The following is a 22743-nucleotide window of genomic DNA, read 5'->3' on the forward strand; positions in this document are numbered from 1 at the left end:
TACCCAGACCCGACCCATAAAACACGTGTTTCCAAAATAACTTTCGTGGCCACCACTACGGCCCTCACTTGTCTCCTAGTCGGAGCCCCTATTTCAGGCAGACGGTGTTTCTGGGAACCGCTTGTGCAGTCTTGGGGCGTGTGCCTAGGTGAGACACACAATGCTAGTCTGCGCTTGTGTTCCTCATTTCCTGACAGGCCAGTCACCCTCTACGATTTCCAGGCTTGACCCCATGAAAATCCTACCGCTCTAGACCAAGGCCTTGCATCAAGGGCATGAGAACCACGGCCTCTGCGAGCTTCTGCAGCGGGCCAGAGGTGGCTTGCCGAGTTTCCACCCCCAGAGGGAAGGAACGGTGTGTTCCTCTGGCTCCGTGGCGTGGCCCTGGGTCCCCCAGGGCGCTCAAGGCCTTGGAGGTCCCCGGCTCGCCCACCGCCGTTTTCTGGGGATGAAACTTCCAGCGTCTGGGAACGTGGCTTGGATCGATGATGAGTCCCCAAAAAAACATTCCTTGGAAAATCTGAACAAAATGAGTGAAACCCACTACCGTCTCTCTCATCGGATTCTGAGGTCCAGCACGTTGCCTGAGCCAGAGCCTTTAGGAGAGTGAGGGAGGAATGCCACTGGTACACATTTGCCCATCCACACAGGGCATCCACACTTGAAGGCCCTGCATGTCACGGGCATTAGGAACACCCCCAACAGGTGCTGTACAAGGGAAGGGGAACGGTCCGTGCGGTGGGCACTCAGGTGGTGGTGTGGTGGCCAGCACTGCAGGCCTAAGTACTGGCGGTGGTCCAGGTGGGCTAGGCCTGGGGAGCTCAGGGCCAGCATGTGTGTCGTGATCGCAGTCACACAGACCTGGGCCCCCGCGGCCTGTGTGCGTAAGCAGAGGGGTGGGGTCCTCCATTCCCTAGGGGAGCACAAGGCCCCAAGCCTCAGGTTCAAGTCGGTGTTGCCTTAACGTTCGGTGGGGATAGGGAATTGCCAGTGACGAGGGGACAGAAAGCATAGAAACGCTGGGGCGGCCCCTGTTGGCACCCACTTTGCACCTACACCTGGCTGGCGGTCGCCTGGGTGTTGGGCAGTCTCCCCATCTCCTTCCTCCTGTCCCCTGTGTGGAATCCCTGTGTGCCACGGACTGGCGATCTTGGCTGGAAGGGACGCCAGAGACGAAGGGTTGCAGTATACTCCCTAGAACGTCCGTGTCACATAGCGTTCAGTGTTTTAACGGCGCGGTGTTGCCCCTTGGGTGCCAATTCCTGGGCAGACCTGGGTATTGCAAAGGAGGGCCCAAGTGCAGGGTCCCAGTGAGTGCTTTCCTTGCCACCCCCACACCCCAGCGGGTCCCTCGGTCACATAGGGTCTCTTGGCTGGCAGGTCCCGAGCTGCACTGTAGCGTGGACAGCTCCTGAATAGTTCCGTTGGCTCCTCCATTGATGGGGCCCTTGCTTGTCTCAGCTTTTCTGAGGTGACATTCTCTTTGTAGATTTGCGGCCCTGGTGCAGGAAGCTTGCGTGTTTGCTGTGAAGGGAAGGAACTTGCACGTCACTGGCCCTGGCTGTCCCTGTGGGCTTCAGTGTCTGTTTGGGGGCTTCATGGGCTGTGATGAGCCCCCCGAGGCACACGGACTGTGACCTCCCAGGCACGGTGTGAGGGCCAACTTCTGACTTGGGATACCGTGATTTCTCCTGGTGCTCAGATGTGTTTATATGTGTAATTCCTCGTGGAGCGTGGGTGCGCGGAGCGTCTCTGGTCTCTCCGGCAGTTTGCCGTGATGCCGTGGCCGGGATGGGCTGAAAGGTGTTATGGCGCTCGGATGAAGGAAGAAGGTTGCATAGGTTTTGTGCTTGGGAACTGATTGGGAAACCGTGTGTCTGGCCCGAATGTGGTGACTCCGTCGGGGTCTTGAGTTGCAGGTTTGATGGCGGTGGTCTGGTGAATCTTGTAAGGTCGTGGCCTGATGGACAGCTGCCGAGAGGTAACTGCACTGGAGCCCCAGGGGGCGGTTTACACAAGCAAGGCCGGTGGATGTCGGTGTTGTGGCCTTGTGGCCCAGGGTTAGGGGAGTGTGTAAGGCGTTTAGTCATGAGTGCTCTTCAGTTGTGCCGGTATGCCTGTGAGAGCAGGTTGTCTCCCCTGAAGGGAGGATGCGTTCCTGGCCATGCAGCCCATCTGGCCTCCTAGGTTGGTCCGCCTCTGCCCTTGAGGCAGTGTCTCTGGGTGATCTTCCCGCCATGAGTGTGGCGGTGTCCAGTGTCGGTGTGGGTTGCTTTCATGCCAGGTGCGGTCCACCTGGAGTGCGGACAAGACGGCACAGACCCATTGTCGTCAGATCCCCTTGAGTGTGAGCACAGCGTGGCATCAGGAGAAGTAGTGGCTTTTAGGCAAGCACCTCTGGCCCCTGTCAGAAGCTCGCAGAGGCCGTGGTTCTCATGCCCTTGATGCAAGGCCTTGGTCTAGAGCGTTAGGATTTTCACGGGGTCAAGCCTGGGAATCGTAGAGGGTGACTGGCCTGTCAGGAAATGAGGAACACAAGCGCAGACTAGCATGTGTGTGTCACCTAGGCACATGCCCCAAGGATTGCACAAGCGGTTCCCAGAAAACACCGTCTGCCTGAAATAGGGGCTCCGACTAGGACACAAGTGAGGGCATAGTTGTGGCCACGAAAGTTATTTTGGAAACACGTGTTTATGGGTCGGGTCTGGGTAGAAAAAGCCCCGAGGCAGTTAAATGAAGGGCAGGAAGGTTACCCCCGCTGGAAGGAATGGCATGGAAAGTGGCGGCCCGTGTCCCTGGGTGCCCCTCTCAATGGTGCATATGCCTTGTGTACACTTCTCAGGGGGAGTTGCCTTGAGAGGCATGCTGTCTGCTTGGAAGGAAGCCCTTCGTTTCTTCTGAGGCCCGGAGGTGCTACGGAATCCTGGAATCGGGATTGGCCAACTTGTGCCCCATGCTGGTGGATCGCTGAGGAGGAGGGTAAGCACTCCCCTTGCCCCGCGTGCTGATGCTGTCTGCAGGCCCTTGCAGCTCCTCCCGAGAGCTGTCTCTCAGCAGGCCCAGTGATGGCTTGCCGAGTTCCACCGCCAGAGGGAAGGAACGGTGTGTTCCTCTGGCTCCGTGGCGTGGCCCTGTGTCCCCCCAGTGCGATCAAGGCCTTGGAGGTCCCCGGCTCGCCCACCGCCGTTTTCTGGGGATGATACTTCCAGCGTCTGGGTAACGTGGCTTGGATCGATGATGAGTCCCCAAAAAAACATTCCTTGGAAAATCTGAACAAAATGAGTGAAACCCACTACCGTCTCTCTCATCGGATCTGAGGTCCAGCACGTTGCCTGAGCCAGAGCCTTTAGGAGAGTGAGGGAGGAATGCCACTGGTACACATTTGCCCATCCACACAGGGCATCCCACACTTGAAGGCCCTGCATGTCACGGGCATTAGGAACACCCCCAACAGGTGCTGTACAAGGGAAGGGGAACGGTCCCGTGCGGTGGGCACTCAGGTGGTGGTGTGGTGGCCAGCACTGCAGGCCTAAGTACTGGCGGTGGTCCAGGTGGGCTAGGCCTGGGGAGCTCAGGGCCAGCATGTGTGTCGTGATCGCAGTCACACAGACCTGGGCCCCCCCGCGGCCTGTGTGCGTAAGCAGAGGGTGGGGTCCTCCATTCCCTAGGGGAGCACAAGGCCCAAGCCTCAGGTTCAAGTCGGTGTTGCCTTAACGTTCGGTGGGGATAGGGAATTGCCAGTGACGAGGGGACAGAAAGCATAGAAACGGCTGGGGCGGCCCCTGTTGGCACCCACTTTGCACCTACACCTGGCTGGCGGTCGCCTGGGTGTTGGGCAGTCTCCCCATCTCCTTCCTCCTGTCCCCTGTGTGGAATCCCTGTGTGCCACGGACTGGCGATCTTGGCTGGAAGGGACGCCAGAGACCGAAGGGTTGCAGTATACTCCCTAGAACGTCCGTGTCACATAGCGTTCAGTGTTTTAACGGCGCGGTGTTGCCCCTTGGGTGCCAATTCCTGGGCAGACCTGGGTATTGCAAAGGAGGGCCCAAGTGCAGGGTCCCAGTGAGTGCTTTCCTTGCCACCCCACACCCCAGCGGGTCCCTCGGTCACATAGGGTCTCTTGGCTGGCAGGTCCCGAGCTGCACTGTAGCGTGGACAGCTCCTGAATAGTTCCGTTGGCTCCTCCATTGATGGGGCCCTTGCTTGTCTCAGCTTTTCTGAGGTGACATTCTCTTTGTAGATTTGCGGCCCCTGGTGCAGGAAGCTTGCGTGTTTGCTGTGAAGGGAAGGGAACTTGCACGTCACTGGCCCTGGCTGTCCCTGTGGGCTTCAGTGTCTGTTTGGGGGCTTCATGGGCTGTGATGAGCCCCCGAGGCACACGGACTGTGACCTCCCAGGCACGGTGTGAGGGCCAACTTCTGACTTGGGATACCGTGATTTCTCCTGGTGCTCAGATGTGTTTATATGTGTAATTCCTCGTGGAGCGTGGGTGCGCGGAGCGTCTCTGGTCTCTCCGGCAGTTTGCCGTGATGCCGTGGCCGGGATGGGCTGAAAGGTGTTATGGCGCTCGGATGAAGGAAGAAGGTTGCATAGGTTTTGTGCTTGGGAACTGATTGGGAAACCGTGTGTCTGGCCCGAATGTGGTGACTCCGTCGGGGTCTTGAGTTGCAGGTTTGATGGCGGTGTCTGGTGAATCTTGTAAGGTCGTGGCCTGATGGACAGCTGCCGAGAGGTAACTGCACTGGAGCCCCAGGGGGCGGTTTACACAAGCAAGGCCGGTGGATGTCGGTGTTGTGGCCTTGTGGCCCAGGGTTAGGGGAGTGTGTAAGGCGTTTAGTCATGAGTGCTCTTCAGTTGTGCCGGTATGCCTGTGAGAGCAGGTTGTCTCCCCTGAAGGGAGGATGCGTTCCTGCCATGCAGCCCATCTGGCCTCCTAGGTTGGTCCGCCTCTGCCCTTGAGGCAGTGTCTCTGGGTGATCTTCCCGCCATGAGTGTGCGGTGTCCAGTGTCGGTGTGGGTTGCTTTCATGCCAGGTGCGGTCCACCTGGGAGTGCGGACAAGACGGCACAGACCCATTGTCGTCAGATCCCCTTGAGTGTGAGCACAGCGTGGCATCAGGAGAAGTAGTGGCTTTTAGGCAAGCCACCTCTGGCCCCTGTCAGAAGCTCGCAGAGGCCGTGGTTCTCATGCCCTTGATGCAAGGCCTTGGTCTAGAGCGTTAGGATTTTCACGGGGTCAAGCCTGGGAATCGTAGAGGGTGACTGGCCTGTCAGGAAATGAGGAACACAAGCGCAGACTAGCATGTGTGTGTCACCTAGGCACATGCCCCAAGGATTGCACAAGCGGTTCCCAGAAACACCGTCTGCCTGAAATAGGGGCTCCGACTAGGACACAAGTGAGGGGCATAGTTGTGGCCACGAAAGTTATTTTGGAAACACGTGTTTATGGGTCGGGGTCTGGGTAGAAAAAGCCCCGAGGCAGTTAAATGAAGGGCAGGAAGGTTACCCCGCTGGAAGGAATGGCATGGAAGTGGCGGCCCGTGTCCCTGGGTGCCCCTCTCAATGGTGCATATGCCTTGTGTACACTTCTCAGGGGGAGTTGCCTTGAGAGGCATGCTGTCTGCTTGGAAGGAAGCCCTTCGTTTCTTCTGAGGCCCGGAGGTGCTACGGAATCCTGGAATCGGGATTGGCCCAACTTGTGCCCCATGCTGGTGGATCGCTGAGGAGGAGGGTAAGCACTCCCTTGCCCCGCGTGCTGATGCTGTCTGCAGGCCCTTGCAGCTCCTCCCGAGAGCTGTCTCTCAGCAGGCCAGTGATGGCTTGCCGAGTTCCACCGCCAGAGGGAAGGAACGGTGTGTTCCTCTGGCTCCGTGGGCGTGGCCCTGTGTCCCCCAGTGCGATCAAGGCCTTGGAGGTCCCCGGCTCGCCCACCGCCGTTTTCTGGGGATGATACTTCCAGCGTCTGGGAACGTGGCTTGGATCGATGATGAGTCCCCAAAAAAACATTCCTTGGAAAATCTGAACAAAATGAGTGAAACCCACTACCGTCTCTCTCATCGGATCTGAGGTCCAGCACGTTGCCTGAGCCAGAGCCTTTAGGAGAGTGAGGGAGGAATGCCACTGGTACACATTTGCCCATCCACACAGGGCATCCACACTTGAAGGCCCTGCATGTCACGGGCATTAGGAACACCTCCAACAGGTGCTGTACAAGGAAGGGGAACGGTCTGTGCGGTGGGCACTCAGGTGGTGGTGTGGTGGCCAGCACTGCAGGCCTAAGTACTGGCGGTGGTCCAGGTGGGCTAGGCCTGGGGAGCTCAGGCCAGCATGTGTGTTGTGATCGCAGTCACACAGACCTGGGCCCCCGCGGCCTGTGTGTGTAAGCAGAGGGTGGGGTCCTCCATTTCCTAGGAGAGCACAAGGCCCAAGCCTCAGGTTCAAGTCGGTGTTGCGTTAACGTTCGGTGGGGATAGGGAATTGCCAGTGACGAGGGGCAGAAAGCATAGAAACGGCTGGGGCGGCCCCTGTTGGCACCCACTTTGCACCTACACCTGGCTGGCGGTCGCCTGGGTGTTGGGCAGTCTCCCCATCTCCTTCCTCCTGTCCCCTGTGTGGAATCCCTGTGTGCCACGGACTGGCGACCCTTGGCTGGAAGGGACGCCAGAGACGAAGGGTTGCAGTATACTCCCTAGAACGTCCGTGTCACATAGCGTTCAGTGTTTTAACGGCGTGGTGTTGCCCCTTGGGTGCCAATTTCTGGGCAGACCTGGGTATTGCAAAGGAGGGCCCAAGTGCAGGGTCCCAGTGAGTGCTTTCCTTGCCACCCCACACCCCAGCGGGTCCCTCGGGTCACATAGGGTCTCTTGGCTGGCAGGTCCCGAGCCGCACTGTAGCGTGGACAGCTCCTGAATAGTTCCGTTGGCTCCTCCATTGATGGGGGCCCTTGCTTGTCTCAGCTTTTCTGAGGTGACATTCTCTTTGGAGATTTGCGGCCCTGGTGCAGGAAGCTTGCGTGTTTGCTGTGAAGGGAAGGGAACTTGCACGTCACTGGCCCTGGCTGTCCCTGTGGGCTTCAGTGTCTGTTTGGGGTCTTCATGGGCTGTGATGGGCCCCCCGAGGCACACGGACTGCGACCTCCCAGGCACGGTGTGAGGGCCAACTTCTTACTTGAGATACCGTGATTTCTCTTGGTGCTCAGATGTGTTTATATGTGTAATTCCTCGTGGAGCGTGGGTGCGCGGAGCGTCTCTGGTCTCTTCGGCAGTTTGCCGTGATGCCGTGGCCGGGATGGGCTGAAAGGTGTTATGGCGCTCGGATGAAGAAAGAAATTTGCATAGGTTTTGTGCTTGGGAACTGATTGGGAAACCGTGTGTCTGGCCCGAATGTGGTGACTCCGTCGGGGTCTTGAGTTGCAGGTTTGATGGCGGTCGTCTGGTGAATCTTGTAAGGTCATGGCCTGATGGACAGCTGCCGAGAGGTAACTGCACTGGAGCCCCGGGTGGGCGGTTTACACAAGCAAGGCCGGTGGATGTCGGTGTTGTGGCCTTGTGGCCCAGGGTTAGGGGAGTGTGTACGGCGTTTAGCCATGAGTGCTCTTCAGTTGTGCCGGTATGCCTGTGAGAGCAGGTTGTCTCCCCTGAAGGGAGGATGCGTTCCTGGCCATGCAGCCCATCTGGCCACCTAGGTTGGTCCGCCTCTGCCCTTGAGGCAGTGTTTCTGGGTGATCTTCCCGCCATGAGGGTGGTGGTGTCCAGTGTCGGTGTGGGTTCCTTTTTTGCCTGGTGCGGTCCACCTGGGAGTGCTGACAAGACGGCACAGACCCATTGTCGTCAGATCCCCTTGAGTGTGAGCACAGCGTGGCATCAGGAGAAGTAGTGGCTTTTAGGCAAGCCACCTCTGGCCCCTGTCAGAAGCTCGCAGAGGCCGTGGTTCTCATGCCCTTGATGCAAGACCTTGGTCTAGAGCGTTAGGATTTTCATGGGGTCAAGCCTGGAAATCGTAGAGGGTGACTGGCCTGTCAGGAAATGAGGAACACAAGCGCAGACTAGCATGTGTGTCTCACCTAGGCACACGCCCCAAGGACTGCACAAGCGTTTCCCAGAAACACCGTCTGCCTGAAATAGGGGCTCCGACTAGGACACAAGTGAGGGCGTAGTGGTGGCCACGAAAGTTATTTTGGAAACACGTGTTGATGGGTCAGGTCTGGGTAGAAAAGCCCTCGAGGCAGTTAAATGATGGGCAGGAAGGTTACCCCGCTGGAAGGAATGGCATGGAAGTGGCGGCCCGTTTCCCTGGGTCCCCCTCTCAATGGTGCATATGCCTTGTGTACCCTTCTCAGGGGGAGTTGCCTTAGAGGCATGATGTCTGCTTGGAAGGAAGCCCTTCGTTTCTTCTGAGGCCCGGCAGTGCTACGGAATCCTGGAATCGGGAATGGCCAACTTGTGCCCCATGCTGGTGGATCGCTGAGGAGGAGGGTAAGTACTCCCTTGCCCCGCGTGCTGATGCTGTCTGCAGGCTCTTGCAGCTCCTCCCGGGAGCTGTCTCTCAGCAGTCCAGTCATGGCATGCCTGTTTCCACAGCACTGGCCCTGGTACTTCCCTTGGTCTTCAGTGTCTTTTTGTGTCGTGTGGAGTGGATGTTTATAGAAACAATTCATGAGTCCTTTTTTTCACCGGGAATAATACAATGCTTAAATACCATGCTGGCCTTCACATCACTTTGGGAAGTCTCCCTATCTGCTTTCTCCTGACCCCTTTATTGAACCATGTTGTGCCAAGGACTGGTAAGGGAAACTTAAGTTACCCCAGAGATATGGTGTTGCAGTGTCCTTAGGAGAGCATCAATATCACGGACTATCTTGTGTTTTTATCATCCAGTGATGGCTCTTGCATGGCAATTTCTGGGCAGACATAGGCAATCTATGTGATGCCTCAAGTATACAGTCACAGAGACAGCCCCACGACAGACCCCCCTTACTCTTGCCCCATGACAGCGCAGCGGGTCTCCCTCCATTACTTAGGGTGTTGACTGCCACCTCCCGCACCCCACCATATTGTTGGCAGCAGCCAAATAGGTGTGTTGGCCTCTTCCCTCTGGCAGCTTGTCTGGGCTAACATTCATTTTGGAGCTTCCCAGGGCATTTGTAGTTAGCTTATATTTTCAATGTGATTGGAAGTAAATTTGGATGTCAGTGGCCCTGGCGGTGGCATGGGCTTCTTTTCGTTCCTTGTAACGTTGGTGTTTTGTGAGTCTTCCTAATCTCATGGAGAGTGTGCCATGCCTTTTCCCATCCTGTTTCATATTTTTGTTTGGAATAGCTTGCTTTTTCAGTTGTTGGATGTCATTAAATGTGTAATTCCTCATCTCCCATTTGGGTACTGGGAGGCACCGGGCATGAAACTCTAATGGATGCGTGCACAAAATCGGGGGGATCACAAGGCTTAAATGCCACATATAGGCACTTAGTTGTATCACATGGCTCCCTAGAAAGTGTTCCTATAGAAATATGCCAGTGACATTTGTCTGGTCTGATGACCAAGGAAAGGGATTTTCAGCAATGGGTATCTGGGTGTCAAATTCGTCCTTATCAAAAACTTTCTTAGAGAATGTCCCATGAGCTGATGAGAAGAATGTATATTCAGTGGATTTTGGGTAGAATGTCCTGTAAATGTCAGTCAGACCCATTTGTTCTAGCATTCTGTTTAAGTCTACTATTTGCTTATTTTCTGCTTGGAGGATCTGTCCTGTGCTGTCAGTAGGGTGTTAAATTCTCCAGCTATTAAAGTGTTGTTGTCTATCATTTGGTTCAGATCAAGTAGGGTTTGCTTTATGAATCTGGGTGCGCCTAGGTTGGGTGCATATATATTAAGTATGGTTATGTCTTCTTGTTGAATTGTGCCTTTCACCAGTATGTAGTAACCGTCTTTGTCTTTTATTAATTTTGTTGGTTTAAAGACTAAGTTATTGGAAATTAAAACTGCCACACCAGCTTTCTTTTGGCTACCGTTTGCTTGAAATATTGATTTCCATCCTTTTATTTTCAGTATAAATGCATCTTTGCAGGTTAGGTGAGTTTCCTGAAGACAGCAGATACTTGGTTTGTGTTTTTTTATCCATTGGCCCAGTCTATGTCTCTTCAGTGGGGAATTCAGGCCATTGACATTTAGTGAGAGAACTGATAAGTGGGACAGATTTCTGTTCATCTTATTGGGTAGAACTTCATTGCTATGTTTTCTCTCTTGAGCCATTCTGGTGGCTGGAATTTGATCTTTAGCTCTTGGGTGGTTTTACATTCGTGGGTCTTTGTTGTGATGATCCCTGTGTAACTCTCTTTTGAGTACTTCTTGGAGGGGTGGTCTTGTCTTGGTGAATTCCCTCAATAATTCATCATGACCAAGTAGCCTTCATCCCAGAGATGCAGGGCTGGTTCAACATACGAAAATCTATAAATGTAATTCACCACATAAACAGAAGCAAAAATAAAGACCACATTATCCTTTCAAGAGATGCAGAAAAAGCATTTGACAAAATTCAACACCTTTTTATGATAAGAACGCTTAACAAAATAGGCATAAACGGGACCTACCTAAAAATGATACAACCCATATATGACAAACCCACAGCCAACATCATACTGAATGGGGAGAAATTGAAAGCATTCCCACTCAGAACTGGAACCAGACAAGGCTGCCCACTGTCCCCATTGCTTTTCAACATAGTATTGGAAGTCCTTGCGAGAGCTATCAGGCAAGAGAGCAGAATCAAGGGTGTCCAAATAGGGACAGAAGAGATCAAACTCTCACTCTTCGCTGATGATATGATGTTGTATCTGGAAAACCCCAAGGACTCAACCAAGAGACTCCTATAATTAATTAATGAATTCAGTAAAGTCTCAGGTTACAAAATCAATACACAAATCAGAGGCATTCATATATGCCAATAACATTCAATTGGAGAACCAAATTAAGGACTCAATACCCTTCAAAATAGCAACAAAGAAAATAAAATATCTAGCTATATATTTAACTAAAGAGGTAAAGGACCTCTATGGAGAGAACTATGAAACACTAAGGAAGGAAATTGCAGAATATGTAAATAGGTGGAAATCCATACCATTCTCATGGATCGGAAGAATCAACATTGTTAAAATGTCTATACTACCCAAAGTAATCTATAGATTCAATGCAATTCCTATTAAATTACCAACATCATTTTTCACAGATTTAGAAAAAATAATTATACACTTTGTATGGAATCAGAGAAGACCCCGTATAGCAAAAGCAATCTTAAGCAATAAAAACAAAATGGGAGGTATTGATTTGCCAGACTTCAAACTATACTACAAAGCTGTGGTTCTTAAAACTGCCTGGTATTGGCACAAGGGCAGGGACACAGACCAGTGGAACAGAACAGAAAATCCAAATATAAAACCATCCTCATATAGCCATCTAATCTTTGACAAAATAGACAAAAACATACTCTGGGGACAAGAATCCCTATTCAGTAAATGGTGCTGGGAAAACTGGATAGCCACATGTAGAAGACTCAAACAGGACCCACAGATTTCACCTCTCACAAAAATCAAATCACGGTGGATAACAGATTTAAATCTTAAAGGGGAAACGATTAGAATTCTAGAAGAAAATGTAGGAAAGACTCTTACGGACATTGGTCTAGGCAAAGAATTTATGAAGAAAACCCCTAAGGCAATCACAACAACAACCAAAATAAACAAATGGGACATGATTAAATTAAAAAGCTTCTGCACAGCCAAAGAAACAGTCACGAAAATAAACAGACAGCCTACAGAATGGGAAAAATTTTTCGTATACTACACATCAGATAAAAGACTGATAACAAGAATCTATTTAGAACTCAGGAAAATCAGCAAGAAAAAAATCAAACAATCCTATCAAAAAGTGGGCAAATGACATGAATAGAAATTTTTCCAAAGAAGATATAAGAATGGCTAACAAACATATGAAAAAATGCTCAACATCCCTAATCATCAGGAAAATGCAAATCAAAACCACAATGAAATACCACTTAACTCCGGTGAGAATGGCCTTTATCAAAAAATCCCAAAACAACACATGTTGGCGTGGATGCGGAGAGACAGGAACACTCATACACTGCTGGTGGGAATGCAAACTAGTGCAACCCCTGTGGAAAGCATTATGGAGATACCTTAAAGAGATTCAAGTAGACCTTCCATTTGATCCAGCAATCCCATTATTGGTCATATACCCAGAAGAACAAAAGTCATTCTATAACAAAGACACCTGTACCTGAATGTTTATAGCAGCACAATTCACAATTGCAAAGATGTGGAAACAACCCAAATGCCCATCAATACACGAATGGATTAGTAAACTGCGGTATATGTATACCATGGAGTATTACTCAGCTATAAGAAATAACGATGATACGACATCTCTTTGGTTCTCCTGGAGAGAGTTGGAACCCATTATATTAAGTGAAGTATCCAAAGAATGGAAAAACAAGCATCACAGGTACTCATCAGAAAAGTGGTTTCCCTGATCATCACCTAAATGCCCATCGGGGAAGGATACCAGGTGGGTATCAGACTGAAATGGGGGGTGGGGGAAGGGGATGGATGTATGCCTACATGATGAGTGCGTTGCGCACCGTCTGGGGCATGGTCATGCTTGAAGGTGCTGACTCGGGGAGGTCGGGGGGGGTAGTGGATGGAGGTATGACTACATGGTGAATACCAGGCACACTGTCTGGAGAATGGACACGCCTGAGGCTCTGACTCAGGGGGATGGGAGGGACACGGACAATGTATATAACCTGAGCTTTTTTACCCCCATGAAGAGCAGGAAAAAAAAAGAAAAACATTTAAAAAAATAAATAAATAAATAAATAAAATAAGTGAAAAAAAGCAAAAAAAAAGCCTTCGAGATAGGAACATATGAACATCATTCATATGTGATTGAGAGCTACAGGCACAGGCAGTCCAGTACATGTGTCCATGCAAAAGGGGAAGCACACAAAGTGTAGATGCAGGTTCTGCATCAGGAACATGAATCACATTGGCCTTTCACCCTGTGTCTCTGTCTGCTGTTCTAAGGTGGACCCGTGCTCTTTGTACTTGCCCAGATTTTTTTCCCATGGAATGAACAGCAGCCATCTCTAGAGAAGAGCTCCATACAGTGGTGTTGCTGGCCATGTAAAGAGCTCCCATACACATATGGCACGGAGTACTTCGGGTGCTCCTACATCTGTCAGCAAGGTGAGCATCTCTTTACCACAGCACACAGATTTCCCAAAAGCACAGTGGCGAAAACTGTGCATGGATCAACGATGACTTCGACATATGAATTCCTTGGAAAGCTGAACAAAATCAGTGAGAACTCTATACCATCATCCTCTTCGAACTGAGGTCCAGCACTTTGCTGCCACATGGAATGGTGAGAGGGACAACTGCCATTTGTTCCTGGGGCTGATACCTCTGGGTTAGTGTGGGCTTGGGACGGGGTCCTGATTGAGCAATTGGGAGTCGCTGGGCAATTAGCAGTTCCCAGAGAAGGGGATGGCTGTGTGGAATGACTGCATTTGGTTATGGCAGGATAGCATGTCTCCATTGGTCAGGGCTTTGCGAGTATGCAGTCACACAGGAAAAGTTGGTCTTAGCCTGCCTCTGAGTCCCTGAACTGGTCCTTGGTTTCTTGCCACCTAAGGTTCTTGTCTCCCAGACAGACGTGGAATGTGAAATCCCTTAAGTGCTTGCAAGGAGGTGTTCAATTCAGCCAATTTTGTTTCCCTTGTACTCTGTAGATTGGGTATGATATAATTCCATGGATGTTCAGAGGATGCCTAATGAGTGCTGGTCTGGACTCATTCACGAGATCTTTTATGCAGGAAGGAACAAAAGAATACACTCCTGAGGCAGCATGCAATATCTGCTGTGATGACGAATGATGTTATAGTAGATTTGTGGGAGATTTTGAGTCATGGGTTTTTGGATAATGTAGTTCTGTGTCATGATTATCATTGATGGGAGCATAATGGATGTGGTCTTTCATGTGGCCAGACATATGTGCAACATGAAACCCTATAGGTGACACAAGGAGATGTTCCATTTAGCAAATTTTGTTTGCCTTATACTCTGGAGATTGGGTGTGATATAATTCCATGGACATTGACCAGTGGACCAATAAAGTGCTAGTCTGGACACACGTACCAGGTCACTTATGTGAGTGGGACAAACAGAATACACTACTGAGGTAAGATCCAATGTTAAGTAGATTTTAGTATTGTGGGCTATGCTAATTCTGTTTCAACATAACACAAAACTTCCTTGGATAAAGGGATGTTACCTACTACAGGAAGTTTTAGGCACTGGTCATCTGGTCAGGTATCTAACTTTTATACACCTAAACATTTTGTGCTGGCCTCCATGTTGAGCAACCTCAGACTCCCTGTCTGAGTGATGACAGGGGCATGTTTTGCATGAGAAGCCATTTAGAGAGTTCATCCCTCATGCGAGTTTGAGAAACAGACGGCCATACTCCTCCTAACCCCTTACATATGGTCTCTTGCCCCAGGACAACGTGGGCCAGGACCTAGATTTCACGTGGGTGAATTCACTCTTCTCCCTGGAGACTTGACAAGAAGGAAAGGAGGTGCTAGATGTCATTCTGCCCTCCCATCCACAGGTGCCTGTGGAAAGTCTAGTATTGGTGAGGCTTGTGTTCTGAAGTGTCATCCTTTTCATTATGGCACCATGACCTTTCAATGACAGTTAGTGCCTGGTGATGGTGCTCATTCCTGAGTCTGGTGGCTGCCTGTGATGCCATTCTCCATGTTTGAGCAGTATGCGCAGGTTCATCCCAGGGTAACAGAAAGCTGAGCAAATCGGTGTCTGCCGCATATCCAGGGCTCAAGGTCCCCTTTTCTATACATTCCTGGGTCGATGATGACTTCAAAAGGATATGGATCTCCTTGGAATGTGAGCAAAATGAATGACCAGGCCACTTTTATGAGCTGAGGTCCAACATGGGGACCATGCCAGGCACACACATGGAGGGAGTTCAGTGGGCCAGGTGGTAGTAACCACAGGGACTAGATTTGGGGGGTACAACATTTAAAAGCTATCTGATTGCATCAACCAAGGGGAAATGAATGGTGCATGTTCCCTGAATATCAACGTGTGGGGTAAAGTGGAAACTCTTTGAGCGTTTCGGTGACAGCCGTCATTACACACAGTAGAAGGGAATCCTTGGCCACAAGCATGTGAAGAGGGAGACCCAAGCGCAGTGGTCCATTCACACGTTTGTTGGGGCCAGCAGAGTCTCCCCAGTGAGGATAGCTCTTTTGAGGACCCTGACATGCTCACAATGCCAATATGTTGTGAGTTTGTTCTTGTCATTTTCTTTGACATGGAACCGTTCCCTGTAGAATCTTCAGAGGAGCTGCCAACTGAGTCAATCAGGTTGCACCCATTGTTTCTTTATTAGTTTGTTTTCCCCATGAACAGAGCAAAGGAATTCACTTCCACTGAGCTATCCTTCGACATGGGGGTAGGCCTGGGGTGTAAAGCCAACCATGGATCAGAAAACATTTGCAAACACGTGAAAATCAATTAGTCCATCAATCAGCAGATTCACCCAGTTGACCAATCATTCAATGGATGCATCAAACATTCATGGATCCATTGATGCTTTCACCTATACTGAACACGTTCAGCCTCTGCACTATGGTCATTTACACCTAAACGTTGGGTCTGCCACACAGGTACACAGCATATCCATCATTTTGGGCATTCTCTGTTATTAGATGAGACTCCCCACATGTGGTTGCGGTGTGTGTGCCTAGTTGATGGGTAGCCAGGCCATTTTCCGTAAGGGACTTGGGCTCCTGTAGGTTTCCTTGTTCTCAAGGGATCCTGGAACCCCTTCAGCACAGATTCCAAGTGTGATTGTACATTGGACTGCCAGCTTTGAGTACATTCTGCATCCAACCTGTTCACTTTGACAGATTATCACATTTCCAACTCTTGATTCATTACATGGATGTTATGGCCACTTTCCCATACCTTCAGTGAGTTTCCACTGCGTATCAAGGGATAGGCAAGTGATAAAATGAGCAATATCGAAGGGAATGTGCTGAGAGTACGTGGAGTGGGGTGATTTCAGGGAAGTTGTGTCCGTGTTACCCTGATCAAAGAAGGGAACCTGATTCTTCTGGGAAAAGACATGGTGTCAGGAGTGTCTCAGTGAATTGTTACAACTTATTAGTAAAGCTAAGTCTTCCAGTAAGTCTCTTTTTATTTTTACATTTTTCCCAGAGTGCCCAAGTTTCCCTGTTCTTTGCAGTTTGGGTGTTACTGAATGACCTGGTGGGACCTCACTAGTGAGCACAGGCAGTATGGGTTTCTTATGTTTACAGGCTGACTGAGGTGGTAGGAGGAAAATAGAGGCTTCCTGAGGTAATGACCCAATTCTGGTCAGTGCATCTTGGGAGGGCTTGGAGCAGTTTTTGTGACTTCTTTAAGGAATGAAGAAATTCCTAGGAAGTTCCAGGAATCACTTCACACAAAGATTGTGAAGCATTGACGATGTGAGGAGCCATCATGGTCTTCTGTCTCCTTGACGTTAGGGTGGCACATTTAGCTCAGCATTGAGCAAGGTCAGACACATCTGAGACGGATGATGAAATTAGTACACTACACACACAGAGTCATAGTGGTGGGAACACAGGCAGCCTTGTTTTGTGGTCATCATGCCCCAGCCACACATGTTAAGCACCGGGGACTGGGCCCCTCACCTTTACTCATGCCAGTTTGGAAAAGGAACAGGCATGGTCCCCGTATGCCTACGGATATAATCTCTCCCCACAGGATGCAGTGAAGTGAGATGTGGGCTTCGAAGGGATGACTTTCTCTCCTGCCCGGTGTGGCGACATGAAGGAAGAGTATAGGGAGCAGTTCGGCCCACCATCATCCCCAAGGTGCAGTGGGAATTCTCTCCTACGGTAAGGATCTTGTGCCGGGATCAGCGCCGCACCTCATGGGGAGGGGATCGTGACTCTGCCTGGAGGCGGGGCCCACACCATGCTAGCCAGCCATGGGGCCGGTCATTGCTTGTGATGCCAGTCTCCCTGGTGGAAGAGTGTGGGTTGGCCAGCCCCAGGGTGACAGGAGGGCCCGGTGCTCAGTGTCTGCCCTGGATCTGGGGTTCAACGTTATTTTTGTCCATGTGCCTGGATCGATGATGTCTGAAAAAAATGGAAACTCTTGAAATCTGAACAAAATGAGTGAGGACTCGAGCTGAGGTCCGGCACAGGTATCGCCATGCTAGTAGGTTGGAGGGAGCTCAGTTAGTACAGCTAGGGGTACAGAAAGACCTGTGATGTTTGAAACCTAAAATGCTCACGTATGTTTAGTCAAATTACTTGGGTGATTGTGTGTCCCCTCCCCGTTGGTGGCTTAGGGTACCATGGAAACCCTTTGAGTGCGTAGCCAGCGGCTTCCTTACCCCATCCTCTGCAGACCCTGAGGAAGTGAATGGGAATTAGCGATACCCCTTGGAAATCGTTATGCCTACCCATGGGACAATGTCTCATTTGGCTGAGCTGGTCAGTGATTCTGATATGTGAACTGTGTTCTCTCAGGAGGGCAAAGATATGAACCATATACAAAGATGGGACGCCGTTTTTTTCTGGTCACTTTTGTTTACATGAAAGTGCTGCCTGTATGTTAAAAAGACACACCCTGTATGTAATCCCAGTGGTCTGTTTTATTAATAATTACATTGACCACTCAGTCATGGGATATGGCCACCTCGGCCCTTGTGGGTTTTGTCATCAACCGAGCAAAACTCTTTGAGCCTCTTGTGTTGCCTCCTCTGTACAGCATCCATAATTTCTGAAAGGGATGTTACTATATATTTCAAATCCTGAACTTTTAACCTGGATGGTATGGGCCATCCTCCTGGGTCTTCAATGGGTTTCCATCATCTCTGAAGTAATAGCAAAATGATATTACAGTGGATGTGCTGGGGAGACTTTGAGTCAGGGGTTTTAGGACACTGTATTTCTAGGCCTTGCTCATGAGCAATGTGAGTGTAATGGTTCTGGTCTTCCATGTGATGAGAGAGACGTGGAATACAAAATCGTAGAAGTGCTTGCAAAGAGATGTTCCATTCCAAAGTTTTGTTTCCCCTGTACTCTGCAGATTGGATGTGACATAATTGCAGGGACATTCACTAGGGGACTAAGGAAATGCTGGTCTAGACAGACGCTCCATCTCCCTGATGTGGACAGGAGGAACATAATACCCTCCTGAGGTAAACTCCAATTTTGAGTCGATTTAATTTTGTGGGCTATGCTAATTCTGTTTCAACATAACACGGGACTTCCTCTGTTTGTAGGAGTGTTGGTCACTACGGGGAAATTTAGGCATTGGTCAACTTGTCAGTTATCTAATTCTTCAGATGCCTAAGTATTTTGTGCTGGCTTCCACATAGAGCTTCCTCAGACTACCTGTTTGAGTGATGACAGGAGCACGTTTTCAACATGATGACATTGTGATAGCTTCTCCCTCCTGCGAATTTGAGAAACACACCGGCATACTTTTCCTAACTGCTTATGTGTTGTCCTTTGCCCCAGGATGACCTGGGCCAGGACCTGGATTTCACGTGGGCCAAATCACTCTTCTGCCAGACCGGACGAGAAGGAAAGGACGTGCTGGGTGTCATTCCAGCTTCCCGTCATTATGGGCCTACGGGAATTCTAGTATCGGTGAGCCTTGTGTTCTGAAGTGTCATACTCTTCCTTAGGGCACCATGACCTTTGAAGGAGAGTGAGTGCCTGGCAATGCTGGCCCCTGTGGGGCCAGTACCTGCCTGTGATGCTACTCTACACACTTCAGCAGTGTGGGCAGGCCAGCTGATTGCATCAGTATCTGCCCCACGTCTGTGGCTCAAGGTCCCCTTTTTTAAATGTGACTCAATCGATAATGACTTAAAAAGGAAATGAATCTCCTTGTAATCTCAAAAAAATGAGTTACCAGAGCACTTCTGTGAGCAGGAGTCCAATACGGGGACCATGCCAGGCACACACATCGAGGCAGTTCAATGGGCCAGGTGATAATAACCACAGGGACAAAGTTTGGGGGTAGGCCATTTGAAAATTGTGTGATTGCATCAACCAGGGAGAATTGAATGGTGCATGTTCTGTGAATATCAACCCGAGGGGTAAAGTAGAAACTCTTTGAGAGTTTGTGTGGCAGACACCATCACACACAGTACAAGGGAATCCTGGGGGATGAGCACGTGAAGAGGGAGACCCAAGGGCAGTGGCTGCACCTGCAGTTGGTCCATTCACACATTTGTTGGCACCGGCAGAATCTCCCAAGTGAGGATAGCTGTTTTGAGAATTCTGCCGTGCTCACAATCCCAAGATGTTGTGAATTTGTTCCTGTCATTTTCTTTTACGTAGAACCATTCCCTGTGGATTCTTCACAGGAACTGCCAACCAAGTCACTGATGTTGCACTCGTTGTTTCCTTTTTAGTTTGTTTTCCCTATGAACAGAGGAAAGGAATTCACTTGCACTGAGCTCTCCTCCATGGTGGTCTGCCCGAGGTGTTCAACCAACCATGGATCAGAAAACATTTGCAAACACATGAAAATCAATCAGTCCATCAAGCGGCAGAGTCAGTCATTCTGTGGATGGATTGAACCTTCCTGGATCCATTGATGCTTTCACCTGTACTAAACATGTTCAGCGTCTGCACTATGGTCCCTTATGCCTAAACGATAGGATCTACCACACAGGCACACAGCGTATCTATCATTTTGGGCATTCTCTGTTATCAGAAGATAACATCCCACACGTGGCAGGGGATGTGTGTGCCTAGGTGATGGGCTGCCAGGCCATTTTCCATAGGGGTCTTGGGCTCCTGTAGGTTTCCATGTCCTCAGGGGATCCTGGAACCCCTTTGGCACACATTCCAAGTGTGATTGTACCTTTGAGTGCTGGCTTGAAATACATTCTGCATCCAATGTGTTCAGATGTCAGATGATCACATTTCAAATTCTTGGATGGTTACATTGATATTATGGCCACTCTCCCATAATCTCAATGAGTTTCCACTGTATTTCAAGGGATAGGTGAGCAATATCCTAAACGATGTCGAGTGGAGTGTGCTGAGAGTATGTGGTGAGGGGTGATTTTGAGGAAGTTCTGTCCATGGCACCCTGATCGAAGATTGGAGTCTGATTCCTCTGGGCAAAGACATGGTCTCAGGAGTGTCTTAGTGAATTGGTACAACTAACTGGTAAAGCTAAGTTTCCAGTAAGCCTCTTTTTATTTTTTTCCCAAAGTGCCTGAGTTTTCCTGTTCTTTGCAGTTTGGGTGTGACCGAATGCCCCCACGGGAGCTCACTGGTGAACTTGTGCAGTTTAGCTTTGTCGTGTGTACAGGGTGATTGACAAGGAAGGAGGATGAAACAGTAGCCTCCTGAGGCAATGACACAATTCTGATCAGTTCGTCTTTGGAGGCTGTGGAGCAGTTTCCATGACTTCCTTAAGGAATGAAGAAATTCCTAGGAAGTGCCAAGAATCACTTAACACAAAGAGTGTGAGGCATTCATGACCTGAGGAGTCATCATGGGCTTCTGTCTCCTACACGTTAGGGCAACACATTTAGTTCAGCATGGAGCAACGTCAGAAACATAGAAGGCGGATGATAAAATTAGTATGCCTCATGAACAGAGTCATAGTGGTGGGAACACAGGCAGCCTTTTCTTGGGGTCATCTTTCCCCAACATCACAAGGTAACCACCATGGACTGAGAGCCCCTTACTTTTACTCATGCCAGTTATGAAAAGGAACACAAATTGTCCCTGTATGCCATCTTATATAATGTCTTTCCACTGGACACAGTTAAGTGAGACCTGGGGTTCGTGGGCATCAATTTCTCTTCTCCCCAGTGTGCCAATGTGAAGGAAGAGTATAGGGAGCAGTTCTGCCCGTCATTCCAAAGGTCCTGTGGGAATTCTCTCCCACAGTAAGGATATTTTCCTACAATCACCGCCCTGCCTCATGGGTAAGTGATCGTTACACTGCATGCAGACAGGGTGCCAGATTGTATGGGCCACCTTCATGGGTCCTGAATTTGTTTCTATCATCTCTGAAGTGATGGCGAATGATGTTGCAGTGGATGTGCTAGGGAGACTTTGAGTCAGGGCATTGAGAACAATGTATCTCTATGCCGTGCTCATTGGCGATGTGAGCATGAGGGTTCTGGTCTTCCACGTGGCCAGACAGATGTGGAACGTAAAATCCTATAAGTGCTTGCAAGGGGATGTTCCATTTGGAAAATTTTATTTCCCCTGTACTCTGCAGATTGGGTGTGACATAAGACCGTGGATGTTGCCTGGGGGTCTAAGGAAATGGTGGTTTGGACATATGCATGGGTTCCCTTATGTAGGCAGATCCAACAGAACACACTCTTGAGGTAACACCAAATTTACAGTGCATTTAATTTTGTGGGCTATGCTAATTTTGTTTCAACATAACAAAGGAATTCCTCAGTTTCAAGGAGAGTTGGTCACTATGGAGAGGTTTAGGCATTGCTCAACTAGTCAGGTATCTAATTCTTAAGACACCTAAAGATTTTTTGCGGGCTGCCACATGGAGCAACCTGAGACTCCCTGTGTGAGTGATGACAGCAACATGTTTTCCACGTGATGACATTGATTGCACTCCTCCATCATGCAAGGTTGAGAAACAGACAGCTGTAATTCTCCTACCACCCTCCCCCCTTTTTTTGAGACAGAGTCTCACTGTGTTGCCCTAGCTAGAGTGTCATGGCATGAGCCTAGCTCACAACAACCTAAAACTACCGGGCTAAAGCAATCCTCTTGCCTCAGCCTCCTGAGTAGGTGAGACTACAGGCATGCGCCACCACACCTGGCTAATTTTTCGTACATAAATTTTTAGTTCATCAGCTAACTTCTTTCTATTTTTAGTAAAGTCTCCTACCCTTATATGTCATGTCTTTCCCCAGGACTATGTGTCCCAGTTCCTGGATGTGCCTTGGGTGAATTTATTCTTCATACAGTGGTATTCCGGGACATGTGAAGCGGTCCCAGACAGCATGGTGTAGGGTCATATCCTTGCTGTATGAAATGTGAGCATCTCTTTCCAAGAGCACACAGATATTCACAAAGGGCAGGGAAGAAAACCTGCATTGCTCGATGGTGACTTCCACATATGCATTCCTTGGTAAACGGAAAAAAAATGAGTGAAAACTATACCGTCATCCTCACTGAACTGAGGTCCAGCACGTTGCTGCCACATGGAATGGTGAGAGAGGGACGGCTTCCGTTTGTTCCTGGGGCTGACACCGCTGGGTTAGTCTGGGTTTGGGACCTAGTTCTGGCTGAGCAAAGAGGATTCCCTGGGCAGTTTGCAGTTCCCAGGTGAGAGGACGGCTCTGTGGATAGACTGCAGTCGGCCAGAGCAGGACAGCACGCCTCCGGCAGTCAGGGCTCCGCGAGTATGCCAGCACACAGGAACAGTTAGTCTTAGGCTGCCTGTGAGGCCCAAGTTCTGTCCTTGAGGTCGTCCCTCCTAGGACCCTCGTCGCCCCCACTGAAGAGAAGTTGTTCTGGTTGAGAATAGTGCAGGACACCACACCTTGCCCATTCCTGGGTCATTTTTCTCGTTGGCCGAAGTGATTCAGTCCTGTGGTGACTGGGCAGAATCAGGGGC

The 22743-nt window shown here is 49.9% G+C and overlaps 1 long non-coding RNA gene, 5 other non-coding genes and 2 pseudogenes across 6 annotated transcripts in view; all 8 read left to right on the forward strand.

The window, feature by feature from the left end:
- LOC123644714 overlaps positions 1-5685 on the forward strand; it is a 15080-nt gene extending 9395 nt beyond the window's left edge. Inside the window, exons 5-6 of the long non-coding RNA XR_006737231.1 lie at positions 2843-2979; positions 5593-5685. This is a non-coding gene — a long non-coding RNA (uncharacterized LOC123644714). The remainder of the gene's footprint in view (positions 1-2842; positions 2980-5592) is intronic.
- On the forward strand, positions 480-574 carry LOC123645401. The gene has a single exon (XR_006737576.1). It is a non-coding gene; the product is annotated as a small nucleolar RNA SNORD116 (small nucleolar RNA).
- On the forward strand, positions 3229-3322 carry LOC123645399. Its single transcript, XR_006737574.1, has one exon. It is a non-coding gene; the product is annotated as a small nucleolar RNA SNORD116 (small nucleolar RNA).
- Positions 5686-5976: 291 nt separating the features above from the next.
- On the forward strand, positions 5977-6070 carry LOC123645400. Its single transcript, XR_006737575.1, has one exon. It is a non-coding gene; the product is annotated as a small nucleolar RNA SNORD116 (small nucleolar RNA).
- Positions 6071-13316: 7246 nt separating this feature from the next.
- On the forward strand, positions 13317-13408 carry LOC123645402. Its single transcript, XR_006737577.1, has one exon. It is a non-coding gene; the product is annotated as a small nucleolar RNA SNORD116 (small nucleolar RNA).
- Positions 13409-14931: 1523 nt separating this feature from the next.
- LOC123645462 lies at positions 14932-15017 on the forward strand (annotated as a pseudogene).
- A 2210-nt stretch (positions 15018-17227) lies between these two features.
- On the forward strand, positions 17228-17301 carry LOC123645459 (annotated as a pseudogene).
- A 4919-nt stretch (positions 17302-22220) lies between these two features.
- On the forward strand, positions 22221-22311 carry LOC123645403. Its single transcript, XR_006737578.1, has one exon. It is a non-coding gene; the product is annotated as a small nucleolar RNA SNORD116 (small nucleolar RNA).
- The last annotated feature ends 432 nt before the right edge of the window (positions 22312-22743 follow it).

Source organism: Lemur catta, chromosome 9 (genome assembly GCF_020740605.2).
Source record: "Lemur catta isolate mLemCat1 chromosome 9, mLemCat1.pri, whole genome shotgun sequence".
In the NCBI taxonomy this organism is placed as follows: domain Eukaryota; kingdom Metazoa; phylum Chordata; class Mammalia; order Primates; family Lemuridae; genus Lemur; species Lemur catta.